The sequence below is a fragment of the Toxorhynchites rutilus genome, chromosome 1 (assembly GCF_029784135.1).
Source record: "Toxorhynchites rutilus septentrionalis strain SRP chromosome 1, ASM2978413v1, whole genome shotgun sequence".
Classification (NCBI taxonomy): domain Eukaryota; kingdom Metazoa; phylum Arthropoda; class Insecta; order Diptera; family Culicidae; genus Toxorhynchites; species Toxorhynchites rutilus.
Window position 1 is genome coordinate 98322159 of NC_073744.1, and position 12626 is coordinate 98334784.

The following is a 12626-nucleotide window of genomic DNA, read 5'->3' on the forward strand; positions in this document are numbered from 1 at the left end:
AGGATGCCATTCAGCATCGAGAAAGTTCCGGAAAGATCTAATCATTGCTGGAAAATAATCTGCCAGTTCCTTTGGGAATTTTCAAAATATATTCATGTGAAAGAGTTTAATTGAATGTTTTATATCCATGTTACACTGTGACCAAATATGTTTCAATCAAGTGCTATTAACAGGTGGTTATCGAGTTGGCATTAACCACTGGTGGGCTTCCAGTATCGAGGAAAATGTGGAAATATCTAATCGTTACTGAAAATAATCTACCAGTTCCTCTGGGAATTTTCAAAATATATTCATGTGAAAGAGTTTAATTGAATGTTTTCTATCCATGTAACACTGTGACCAAATATATTTCAATCAAGTGCTATTAACAGGTGGTTATCGAGTTAGCAGATTATTCTTCCCCATCAGTAGGATATTTCCGTATCCAATATTGTATGCGCCCGCAATCGATTATTGCTCAGTCGCCGAAAGTTCCGAGCTCAGAGAGTTTATTCCCCTCTAGTTTGCCTTCCAAATTGCCATCGTAAACCACACCTTCTCTCGATTCAATCACACACAAAAAGCATACTTAAGCGATATTCTGGTGGTGAGACACATTCATTTTTCGTGAGGACATCGACAAGACAACATCGTTGCCTAACGTGCTGGAGGAGGTGGACGGCGAAGGAAAACACATACACGCGCAGAACTCTTTTCGTTAGGATGCCATTCAGCATCGAGAATGTTCCGGAAAGATCTAATCATTGCTGGAAAATAATCTGCCAGTTCCTTTGGGAATTTTCAAAATATATTCATGTGAAAGAGTTTAATTGAATGTTTTCTATCCATGTAACACTGTGACCAAATAAGTTTCAATCAAGTGCTATTAACAGGTGGTTATCGAGTTGGTATTAACCACTGGTGGGCTTCCAGTATCGAGGAAAATGTGGAAATAACTAATCGTTACTGAAAATAATCTGCCAGTTCCTCTGGGAATTTTCAAAATATATTCATGTGAAAGAGTTTAATTAAATGTTTTCTATCCATGTAACACTGTGACCAAATATATTTCAATCAAGTGCTATTAACAGGTGGTTATCGAGTTAGCATTAACCACTGGTGGGCTTCCAGTATCGAGGAAAATGTGGAAATATCTAATCGTTACTGAAAATAATCTGCCAGTTCCTTTGGGAATTTTCAAAATATATTCATGTGAAAGAGTTTAATTGAATGTTTTCTATCCATGTAACACTGTGACCAAATACATTTGGTTTTGTGGTTTTTCAATCAATCGCAATTAACAGGATAGCTTCAGAAGATTATTCTTCCCCATCAGTAGGATATTTCCGTATCCAATATTGTATGCGCCCGCAATCGATTATTGCTCAGTCGCCGAAAGTTCCGAGCTCAGAGAGTTCATTCCCCTCTAGTTTGCCTTCCAAATTGCCATCGTAAACCACACCTTCCTCGATTCAATCACACACAAAAAACATACTTAAGCGATATTCTGGTGGTGAGACACATTCATTCTGTGTATGTCATTCGTTTCGACAACACGTGATTTTTTCCACTCTCGCTTATAGCTAAAGACAGGTAGTTTTTAATTTTTGGTTTTTTTCCATTCTTTTTTTTTACCCGCATTGGAGGTGGAATCGTCGTCACACGCTTTGGCGTGCTTGGTGGATATCGCCAAGAAAAGGAATATGGGGCGTCAGCGTTCCAGTGCTTCAGCCACAGACGGCCCTTCGAAAAAGGTCCGGACTCAGTCCGCTGCCCCAGCGGATGCAGAAACAAATCAGCTGCTACAGACCAACCAATATTCGGTGCTCCCAGAGGACACTGGAAGCAACGATGGCGTCATCAAAAAGGAGCGCGTTCCCCCGCTGTTCACATCTAGGATGGACTTAGTGAAACTCGAGTCTGAGCTTTCCCAACAACATCTCAAGCCGCGATTCAAGCTGTGTAGCGTGGGCATCAAAATCGTATGCTCCAGCCTAAAGGAGTATCAACAAGTCGGGGCCTACCTGAAAACCGAAGGCGTGCAGTTTTACACACACGATATGCAAGCGGCGAAACCTCTGAAGGTGGTTTTACGTGGACTACCGCCTGTCGGCCCGGAGGAAGTTAAAACTGAGCTGTCCAATCTTGGTTTGAAACCGGAGAACGTCTTCGCGATGACTCGTCGCCCAAACAACAACACGTGGAACCAGCTGTTCCTAGTACACTTCGCCAAGGGCACCACCAACATCAGCTCGCTCAAAAACATCAGTGATTTATTCCGCGTCATTGTTTCATGGGAGCTGTATCGTCCCCAGCACCGAGATGTCACACTGTGCACGAACTGCCAAAGGTTCGGACACGGTACCAAAAATTGCTACATGCAGGCTCGCTGTGGTAAATGTGCTGGGAATCATTCCACGGCGTCCTGTGGTCTGGCTGATGACCAAAAGTCGAAGTGTGCTAATTGTGACGGTGAACACCAAGCATCCAACCGATCCTGTCCTAAGCGAGCTGAATTCATCACCATCCGACAAAAGGCGACAACATCCAACCAGCCTGGTAGACGCAAGCGTAACGTTCGTCCACCACCGATTACCTCGTATGCGGAGTATCCAGCTTTCCAGCAACGCCATCAGGTCCCAAATTTACACCCGCTTCCCCTCAACAGTCAGCGTAACACCAATACATCTCCTGCTACTAATCAAATCGATGAAGCAGTCCGCAATCGTCGTTCAGCACAGCCCCGCCTCGCAGCTGCTGCCACTCAACCGAATCAAGGGCACTCCTCCACCCCTCGTATGTCATACGCTGATGTGGCCGCTGGTGCAACCACGGACAGTACGCTATTCACCACACAGGAGATGCTAACTCTCGTGTCAGAAGTCATCACAATAATGCGTACCTGCAAAACTATACCTGAGCAGCTGCAAGCGGCTTATTCACTGATTAGCAAATATGTCCCGTGAAGCTGTCAGCATTGCAAATTGGAACGCTTGCTCGCTGAGAAGCAAGCATATCGAGCTACTAGATTTCCTCAATAACAAGGAGATCGATGTTGCTGTCATCACCGAGACGCACCTTAAACCGGAAATCAATATCTTTCTTCCGGAGTTTCGGCTCCTAAGACTCGACAGAACCAGCGCAGATAAAGGGGGAGTGGCCGTTGCTGTGAGACGAAACATCGACTGCCGCCTGCTGCCGAACATTCAGCTCAAAACCATCGAAGCCATCGGTATCGAGGCTCGTACATCGATTGGGCCAATCATCATCATTGCGGCATACTGTCCTAAGCAAGTCAACATCAGGGACGGTTCAGCCGCACTGCTACGGAACGACTTGGCCAAGCTTACACGGCGGCGGGCGAAATACATCATCGCAGGAGACCTGAATGCTCGGCATGCGATTTGGGGTAACCGAAGGCAAAACCGGAACGGGATCATCCTTGCGGAGGACTTGGAGAGTGGTTATTACAATATCTTGGCGCCGAACAGTCCAACAAGAATTTCCAGATCGGGAGTTCACTCTATTCTGGACATTTTCCTGACCAACATGGCCATTTCCGAGGATCCACTCGTCTTCGAGGAACTGTCATCCGACCACTTCCCGGTGGTGCTTAAGTTGGGTGCCTCTGCTGATACGGTGGCCAATCATTCCCGACGAAACTATCACCGAGCAAATTGGGGCGAGTTCCAACATGTTGTTGATAACAACATCACTCCCAATCAGCCTTTAGATTCTCCGGAGAATATTGACCTGGCGCTGGAATCCTTTCAACGAGCGATTACCACAGCTCGTGACAGGGCGGTTCCGCTTCAACAACATCAGGTGAGTACCTCTCTCCAAATAGATAGCACAACCAAACACATCATTCGTTTACGAAATATGTATCGACGTCAGTACCAGCGTACTGGCGATCGGAACAAAAAGATAACGTATACCAATCTGACTAGGGTAATCCAGGATAGGATTCGAGAGCTTCGAAATAGAGAATTTCGTGATAAACTCCGTCAAATTCCTCCTCATTCGAAACCCTTCTGGTCTTTGACTAAAGTTCTAAAAAAGAAACCAAAGCCTGTGCCTCCGCTTTTCTCATCTGGAGGTCCACATGAAGGTAACATTTTATTAACACCCATAGAAAAAACGAATGCGTTGGGGCAACAGTTTGTGTCGTCTCACAACCTCGGGCATAACATCATCAGTCCTCACGAGCATGACGTCATTGAGGGAGTCTCTGTGGTCGAACGATCAGAAAGTTTTATTCCGGAGGGGTCAGAAGTCACTGCTGATGAGCTGATTGGTCTTATCAGAGGATCAAAGAACATGAAGGCCCCCGGTTTTGACAACACTTTTAACATCGAGCTCAAGCATTTGAGCCACGGCTCATTTGCTTTTGTAGCAAAAATTTTAAATAGATGCTGGGAGCTTAACTACTTCCCTTCTGTGTGGAAGTTAGCAAAAGTCATCCCAGTCCTGAAACCGGGAAAAGATCCTTCTGTCCCCAAGAGTTACCGACCCATCAGTTTACTCTCTGCCCTCTCCAAGCTTTTCGAGAAGTGTATTCAATCCCGAATTCTTTCTTTCGCAGATGAACATGGTATCTTTCCTGAGGAACAGTTTGGGTTCCGTAAGGGAAGATCCACCATACATCAACTCACTAGAGTTGTTAACATCATTCAGCGGAACAAGTCGGTATCCAAGACGACAGCAATGGCGCTCTTGGACATTGAAAAGGCCTTCGACAACGTATGGCATGATGGTCTGGTGTTCAAGCTACATCAATACAATTTTCCGATGTATTTGATAAAGATAATTAAAAATTATCTCTCTGATAGATCATTCCGGGTGTCCCTGTATAATGTGTGTTCAGAGCAATTCAACATAAATGCAGGTGTGCCCCAAGGAAGTATCCTTGGGCCCATTTTATATAACATATACACTGCAGACATTCCACCGCTTCCCGGTGATGGAACACTGTCTCAATTTGCTGATGACACCGCGATTATGTTTAAGGGTCGTATAATCAGCGCTCTGACTCGCAAACTACAGTGCGGTCTGGATGCTTTAACAGAATATTACGCAAGTTGGAAAATTGTAATCAATGCGGGGAAGACCCAGACTATCCTTTTCCCGCATTCAAGGTCTCCTAAACTTGTTCCCACTGACAACGTGAGAATTCGGTTCGGAGACTCCCTTATTGAATGGTCCAAAGAAGTCACCTATTTAGGACTCACATTAGACAGTCATCTAATTTTCAAATCTCACGTTGATAAAACCGTCAACAAATGTAACATTTTACTTCGGTTCTTGTATCCTTTAATTTGCAGGAACTCGAAACTTTGTTTAAAGAATCAGATGGCTGTCTATAAACAGATATTCTATCCTGCCATTGAATATGCGGTTCCTGTTTGGAAGGGCTGTGCCCGGACACACAGACTGAAACTCCAACGCGTTCAAAACAAGATTCTTAAAATCATACTGAATTTGTCACCCTGGACGAGAACAACGGAGGTTCATGAAAGAGCCTGTCTGGATACCCTAGAAGTAAAGTTTGACAACGTCATACAAAAATTTGGAGAGAGGTGCTCCTCTTCCGTGCATGAAATTGTACGGAATTTGTATATAGTAGTTTAAGGTCTTAGGTTAAGTAGGTAGTTTTATTATAACAATTAAAAAAATACAAATGTTTATCATTAAAAAAAAAAAAATTAGATATAGTAAAAACAAACAGTACCTAGCATTCTATTATGCAAATTAAGATGAACAAAGATGTGAAGCGTTAGCTGGCCAATTAAAATGTATAGAACTTTGTATTAACCAAAAACGTATAAGAAATATAAATGAATTTATGCAAAAAAAAAAAAAAAATATGTGAGACACATTCATTTTTCGTGAGGACATCAACAAGACAACATCGTTGCCTAACGTGCTGGAGGAGGTGGACGGCGAAGGATCGACACATACACGCGCAGAACTCTTTCCGTTAGGATGCCATTCAGCATCGAGAAAGTTCCGGAAAGATCTAATCATTGCTGGAAAATAATCTGCCAGTTCCTTTGGGAATTTTCAAAATATATTCATGTGAAAGAGTTTAATTGAATGTTTTATATCCATGTTACACTGTGACCAAATATGTTTCAATCAAGTGCTATTAACAGGTGGTTATCGAGTTGGCATTAACCACTGGTGGGCTTCCAGTATCGAGGAAAATGTGGAAATATCTAATCGTTACTGAAAATAATCTACCAGTTCCTCTGGGAATTTTCAAAATATATTCATGTGAAAGAGTTTAATTGAATGTTTTCTATCCATGTAACACTGTGACCAAATATATTTCAATCAAGTGCTATTAACAGGTGGTTATCGAGTTAGCAGATTATTCTTCCCCATCAGTAGGATATTTCCGTATCCAATATTGTATGCGCCCGCAATCGATTATTGCTCAGTCGCCGAAAGTTCCGAGCTCAGAGAGTTTATTCCCCTCTAGTTTGCCTTCCAAATTGCCATCGTAAACCACACCTTCTCTCGATTCAATCACACACAAAAAGCATACTTAAGCGATATTCTGGTGGTGAGACACATTCATTTTTCGTGAGGACATCGACAAGACAACATCGTTGCCTAACGTGCTGGAGGAGGTGGACGGCGAAGGATCGACACATATACGCGCAGAATTCTTTCCGTTTGGATGCCATTCACCATCGAGAAAGTTCCGGAAAGATCTAATCATTGCTGGAAAATAATCTGCCAGTTCCTCTAGGAATTCAAAAATACATTCAGGTGGTTATCGAGTTAGCATTAACCACTGGTGGGCTTCCAGTATCGAGGAAAATGTGGAAATATCTAATCGTTACTGAAAATAATCTGCCAGTTCCTCTGGGAATTTTCAAAATATATTCATGTGAAAGAGTTTAATTGAATGTTTTCTATCCATGTAACACTGTGACCAAATATATTTCAATCAAGTGCTATTAACAGGTGGTTATCGAGTTAGCATTAACCACTGGTGGGCTTCCAGTATCGAGGAAAATGTGGAAATATCTAATCGTTACTGAAAATAATCTGCCAGTTCCTTTGGGAATTTTCAAAATATATTCATGTGAAAGAGTTTAATTGAATGTTTTCTATCCATGTAACACTGTGACCAAATACATTTGGTTTTGTGGTTTTTCAATCAATCGCAATTAACAGGATAGCTTCAGAAGATTATTCTTCCCCATCAGTAGGATATTTCCGTATCCAATATTGTATGCGCCCGCAATCGATTATTGCTCAGTCGCCGAAAGTTCCGAGCTCAGAGAGTTCATTCCCCTCTAGTTTGCCTTCCAAATTGCCATCGTAAACCACACCTTCTCTCGATTCAATCACACACAAAAAACATACTTAAGCGATATTCTGGTGGTGAGACACATTCATTTTTCGTGAGGACATCGACAAGACAACATCGTTGCCTAACGTGCTGGAGGAGGTGGACGGCGAAGGATCGACACATATACGCGCAGAATTCTTTCCGTTTGGATGCCATTCACCATCGAGAAAGTTCCGGAAAGATCTAATCATTGCTGGAAAATAATCTGCCAGTTCCTCTAGGAATTCAAAAATACATTCATGTAAAAGAGTTTATTTGAATGTTTTCTATCCGTGTAACACTGTGACCAAATATTTTTCAATCAAGTACTATTAACAGGTGGTTATCGAGTTAGTATTAACCACTGGTGGGCTTCCAGTATCGAGGAAAATGTGGAAATATCTAATCGTTGGTGGAAAATAATCTGCCAGTTCCCCTTGGAATTGAAAATTACATTCAAGCGAAAGAGTTTATTTTAATGTTTTCTATCCATAAAATATCCATATAATACATTTGGGTTTGTGATTTGTCAATCAAGTACAGTTAGCAGGTTAGCTTCTGAAGATTATTCTTCAGAACAAGGTTTTTCGTATCCTATATTGGATGCATAAAACCTTGTGTCTCCAACGTAACGCTCTCGTTTTCGAAGTCCCCCAAATATTCATTTATTCATTCATTCAGAATGGATTTAGATTCAACTTCGAACAAATGATCTCTAAATCAACGATAGTCCTACGTCACCCTTGCGGTTATACCATAGATATAACCCACTTCCTGTTTTTTCACATAATATATCCGAATACCAGAGAGGTTCTATTTTTCGTTTTTGAGTTATGATTTTTCAAAGTTAACACGTTTTCAGTTTTCGTTCAATATTTCTATGCAACGAGACTGGATGTATGTGACTGAAATCCAATTAATTGGCAAGTGTGTTATTTTTCAAAAAAGGCTAGCTAGTAGGCTTTAATTTTATGTGTCGATCATTTGAATCGGTTCAGTAGTTCAAAAGTAATAAAAAAAATTTTAAAAAGGCATTTTTGGGGAAAAAGGGAAAAATGATTTTTCTGACCATCGGGTAAATTAGAAAATCATAACTCAAAAACGAAAAAAAGCCTCCCTCGTTTCGAGATATGTTATGTGAAAAATCCCCAACTTTCCATTAAAAATATAGCGCCCTTGGTCCCGAGACCATGAAAACTATAAAAAAAAACAAATACAATCAATAGGGGGTCTTCGTAGCCTAATTGGTTGAGGGTCCGCTACTAAGCGAACGATCATGAACTCATAACTCAGGGCCCCTCAACTGACCATCTTTGTGTGTTATTCAGCTACTATGTCCACGCAACAATCATCATGTGACTGTAATCCCAGTCCCTTACCGTTCACATTTTCGGTTTGCTGCATCGGTAATTTGCACTATTAATAACGCAACAATAGAAGCCTCATATCAACAGTCCCGCTGTGAACAGCCCAACTGTGAACATTCGAACAATAGCAATATTCTTACGTCGAAAAAGGCGGCATGTGTTGTGCATCGATAGAATAGGAATTCTCTTACGCCTACACGGCTACTGTGTAATAGATAAAAAACAAATGTTTAAATTGTTTCAATTTGCCCCGGTGTACCTTACGCGTATCCTCGAGCATGATTTTTTTTGAAAGCCTAACTTTAATTTAATTGATCTCAACTTTACGCTTGGATAAATTGAACTAAGTGAACTTGTTCACTGAACGGATTGAACTGATTTATTGTGAGAAAACATAGACTATAAATACATATTTTAGCTTAATCTCAAAAGAGAAAGAAAAAAGATCCCTCCTTTTTGGACAGATAACGAATCCACGTGGTTATCCGCTTTCCTATTTCACCGCGTTTTCCCACCTGCTCGCGGCCCTAATCTGTCTCTGACCTTCTCACTCTTTCCATGCTACTTTCCATCTTTCATAAGGGACAGACTTAAATATACATTTTTATCACCTCTTCGGGTTGCCCATACGGTGTTCTCGCCTTGGGTCTTATCAAAACATGCTTCATACGTGGTCAGATTCGGATAATGTCTTATATTCCAATTCCTTTTTTTTTTGGCGAACATGGTGGTTTGTGTACCGCTTTAGAGCTGATTTTAAAGTGATTTTTCGTGTGAAATACACAACTGAAATTGGAATAAATTTGTTCCACTGACGGCTTATTTGAACAATTATCAGCACATGTACCATCACTTGCATGCTGATAGTTAGTTGGTGTTTTATTTTGCACTAGCTGACCCGGCAAACTTCGTCCCGCCCAAAATTTGTTTTTTGTTATCAATAGCAATAAAAAAAAATCAATACAGCGCGGACTCGATTATATACAGTTTTGATTTCTTTTCACTGTATATAATCGAATCGTTTATATAATCGAGTCAAAAAAAATTGTGTTATTGGTTTTTTTGCATGTATTTTTTGTTTTTTGAATATTAAAGAGGAATTTGGGTTTTGATTCAACCCCTTAAAGAAAGAAAACACCTTTCTCACATGAAAAAAATAAATTTATCCGGATTCTTTCAGAAGGTGATAGACGATCATATTTGAAAAAAAAAAACTTCTACGCATATGTTCGAATTTCAACAATGACAGAGTTATAGAACTTTTTTTTTGTTTCGGACTCTGTTGCCTCAAACTGGCTCTACATTACAAAGTACGCTACAAAAGACGATTTTGTTGCGTTCATTTGAAAGATGAGAAAATTTAGTACAGGATATAGTAGTGAAACATCTAAATAAGTGGATTTTAATAACATTTTGGAAGTGAAAAACACAAAAGTCAATTATTTTTAATGTATTATTACATGTAATAGCCACTGCAATTACACCTTAACGTTGAAAGGTTACATTTCTTCTTGAAATAAGTCATATTTGAAACATAAAAAAAACTATGGATGGGTTATATCAATGATATAACCGCAAGGTTGACGTAGGACTACCGAGGGCTTAGTAATCATTTGTGTTTTTTCAATTAGCAATAATCGCACTTCGAATGCTCCTCATTGGGTACGATATCGCCGCTGCGCGAAGCTGTTGATTAAATTATTGATTAAACTAGTGAATGAATGAAACAATTTACGAATTCAATTGCAAACATATCCCAATTTAGGTCAATTATGGTAGTGGTTATTGCAGCAAATAGTTATCAACATTTTGCCTAATCATCAAACGGTGTGCATGGCGACATGAAGGGGCATGCAGTCTTGAATAACCGAGCCAAAGCGTTGCATTTGTACCCGCTTTTGTAGACCGTGTTAGCAAAATGCATTAAGGAGTGTAAAAATGCACGGGGGTATAAAAAGTACTGCCGAGATCTGGAATGCCGATTTTCCCAATTTATTGGTTTCGGAATCTGTGTTGGGAAAACACATTCCCGCTTGCAAAAACGCAAGCGAGCACAAAAGTACTCGCAGTTTGCATCTAATTTGCAATGCCAATTTCCCCCGGCTCCATGGTTTTGAAGTCTGTGTTAGGGAAACATTCCGATTTGCAAAAACGCAAACGAGTACAAAAGTACCCGCTTGTATCTATTTTAAAATGCCGATTTCCCTTGGCTCCATGGTTTTTAAGTCTGTGTTAGAGAAACATTCAAATTTGCAAAAGCGCAAACGAGTACAAAAGTAACAGCAGCTTGCATCTACTTTGCAATGCCGATTTCCCCAGGCTCCATGGTTTTGAAGTCTGTGTTAGGGAAACATTCCGATTTGCAAAAGCGCAAACGAGTACGAAAGTATCCGCTGCTTGCATCTACTTTGCAATGCCAGTTTCCCCTGGCTCCATGGTTTAGAGTCTGTGTTAGGGAAACATCCATTCATTCCTGCGATGGTACCTCAATCGCTGTTCAATTATAACTGAGTGGATTACCGAGCGCCGCTCGCTTATATACCGATTGGTGATTTAAATAGCCTGTTTTGAAAGCAATTCTAAGGCTATTGAAACAAGTTTTTGGATCAAAAAGTAATAAGTATATAACGCGTAGACATTTTATCTCTCGAATGAAGCGTTGATCATACCATTTCGTTCAGTTGTTTAGGATCTATTAACGCTCAAAGTCTCGGTCTCCAGCGTAACGCTTTCATTTTCGAAACTTTAATTTTACACCCCGGTATAGAAATGAAAGACGTAGTCCTACGTCAAAAAAAATTCCAAACTGTATATAATCGAGTCCAAAATTGTATATAATCGAATCACATATAATCGAGTCTGTATATAATCGAGTCCAACCTGTACCAAATGTGTTTCCAATCGCAGAACTGTTCATTGATTAATTTTCTAATCGACCCCGTTGAATTTACCTTTTACTAAAAAATTCCTAGTACTTCTACCAAAACTCATCATATAAATATCAGATTATTTTCAGACACAATTCTCGTTCAATATTTTTCATACACTTGCAAATAACATGTTTCTCCGTTACATGAAATAAAAGTTTGATACAGAATATGATAGAAAAAAGACAGACCCCTCCCCTCTTCTCCCCTTGGAGAGGGGGGGAGGAGTGTCCATTCACCATAGAAACGTTTCGTGCCCCCTAAAATCTTCAAATGCCAAATTTGGCTCCATTTGCTTGATTAGATTTCGAGTTATGAAGACATTGTTTTTCATTTGTATGGCAGCCCCCCTAAGAAAAGGGGGAGGAGTATCTAACCACCATAGAAACATTTATTGCATCCTAAAACCTCCATATGCCTAATTCGCTTCCATTTGCTTGATTAATTTTCGAGTAATGTAGTAATTTGTGTTTGATTTGTATGGCAGCCCCCCTTAGAGACGGGGGTGGAGTGTCTAACACCCATAGAAAAATGTTTTGCCCCCTAAAACCTCCACATGCCACAAATTGTTTCGATGGCTAAGAACCGTGACAAAATGATAGTGGTAGGTGATTACAATCTGTCAAATTTATGCTGGCAATATGACGAGGACATGAACTCATTCTTGCCAATAAATGCGTCTACCGAACCGGAGTTAGCTTTAGTCGAATCTATGTTGGAAACCGGACTACAGCAGCAAAATTCATTCAATAATGACAATGGCAGGCTACTCGATCTGGTTTTTACTAGTAGCACAGCCAGCGCAGATATTTTCGAACCATCATTGCCGCTGTTGAATGTGGATCGACATCACAAACCTATCATGTTAAGACTCGATGTTGTGCACCAGTTTATAAAACAAAACATTGAACGCTTTGACTTTCATCGGTGTGATCTGACTGCACTCAATGCGAAAATCGCTAGTCGATTGGGAGCAATTCGTTCGAATAGGATCCGTGGACGAAGCAG

General features: G+C 40.6%; 1 protein-coding gene and 1 non-coding gene across 5 annotated transcripts in view; both read right to left on the minus strand.

Annotated features, from left to right (window-relative positions):
- Positions 1-12626, minus strand: part of LOC129763041 (uncharacterized) — a 568624-nt gene that overhangs the window by 462613 nt on the left and 93385 nt on the right. The gene's annotated exons all lie outside the window — the stretch shown is intronic.
- LOC129763847 (U4 spliceosomal RNA) lies at positions 10234-10379 on the minus strand. Its single transcript, XR_008741041.1, has one exon. It is a non-coding gene; the product is annotated as a U4 spliceosomal RNA (small nuclear RNA).